Genomic DNA, 1,790 nt, shown 5'->3' with positions numbered 1-1,790 from the left:
TAGATAATATCCAGAAAACACAAACAGAGTGTCTGTAGCTATATCTGGATTGAGTTAGCCAAAACACAACCGGATATTTCTGGTATCATCCAGTCATATCCGGACAAACTGGGGTGGTATTCGTATGCAATGGACCGAGAAACTCACAGTAAAAATGATTTTGGAGAAAAGCAAAGTCTTTTCGTTAGGCAAGTGCATAAAATGTCACCTATCCATGCAGAAATGTCTTGTGTGTTTGCCGCAGTTCCTCTAGCTTTCTCCTTAGAAAATACGAATGTGTAGAGCTGGTGTCTCCATGAACCAATTAGTGTTTCTATGGTACAAAATTAAATGTTCCCTGATAAAAAACATTCAAAACCATAAAGTCCATTGATAATATCCGGAAAACACAAACACAGAGGATGTAGCAATATCTGGGATATAGTAAGCAAAAACACAACCGGATATTTCTGGTTGTATGCAGTCATATCCGGACAATGTGGTGTGGAATTCGTATGCAATGGACCCAGAAAATCACAGTAAAAATGGTTTTTGAAAAAAGGAAAGTCTTTTTGTTAGGCAAGTGTATAAAATGTTATCATACAAACAGAAATACCATGTTTGTTTGCCGCAGTTCCTCTAGTTTTCTCCCTAGAAAATACGCATGTGTAGACTGGTGTCTCCATGTGGAACCAATTAGTGTTTCTATGGTACAAAATTACATGCTCCCTGATAAAAACATTCAAAACAATAAAATCCGTAGATAATATCCAGAAAACACAAACACAGATTCTGTAGCAATATCTGGATTGAGTTAGCCAAAACACAACTGGATATTTCTGGTTTCATCCAGTCATATCCGGACAATGTGGGGTGGAATTCGTATGCAATGGACCAAGAAAATCACAGTAAAAATGATTTTGGAGAAAAGCAAAGTCTTTTTGTTAGGCAAGTGCATAAAATCTCATCTAGATAGACAGAAATATCATGTTTGTTTGCGGCAGTTCCTGTAGCTTTCTCCCTAGAAAATACGAATGTGTGTAGACTGGTGTCTCCATGTGGAACCAATTAGTGTTTCTATGGCACAAAATTACATGCTCCCTGATAAAAACATTCAAAACAATAAAGTCCGTAGATAATATCCAGAAAACACAAACACAGTATCTGTAGCAATATCTGGAATTGAGTTAGCCAAAACACAACCGGATATTTCTGGTTTCATCCAGTCATATCCGGAAAAACTGGGGTGGAATTCGTATGCAATGGATCCCGAAAATCACAGTAAAAATGGTTTTAGAACAAAGCAAAGTCTTTTCTTTAGGCAAGTGCATAAAATATCATGTATACAAACAGAAGTATCATGTTTGTTTGTCGCAGTTCCTCGAGCTTTCTACCTAGATAATACGAATGTGTACACTGGTGTCTCCATGTGGAACCAATTAGTGTTTCTATGGTACAAAATTAAATGTTCCATGATAAAACATTCAAAACAATAAAGTCCGTTGATAATATCCAGAAAACACAAACACAGAGGCTGTAGCAATATCTGGGATGGAGTTAGCCAAAACACAACCGGATATTTCTGGTTGCATCCAGTCATATCCGGACAAAGTGGTGTGGAATTCGTATGTAATGGACCCCGAAAATCGCATTAAAAAAGGTTTTGAAGAAAAGCAAAGTCTTTTTGTTAGGCAAGTGCATAAAATTTCATCTATACAAACAGAAATATCATGTTTGTTTGCGGCAGTTCCTGTAGCTTTTTACCTAGAAAATTCGAGTGGGTAGGGCTGGTGTCTCCATGTGGAACCAAT

This window comes from Lepus europaeus, unplaced genomic scaffold, assembly GCF_033115175.1.
Source record: "Lepus europaeus isolate LE1 unplaced genomic scaffold, mLepTim1.pri SCAFFOLD_32, whole genome shotgun sequence".
In the NCBI taxonomy this organism is placed as follows: domain Eukaryota; kingdom Metazoa; phylum Chordata; class Mammalia; order Lagomorpha; family Leporidae; genus Lepus; species Lepus europaeus.
This window is presented reverse-complemented; position numbering follows the sequence as displayed.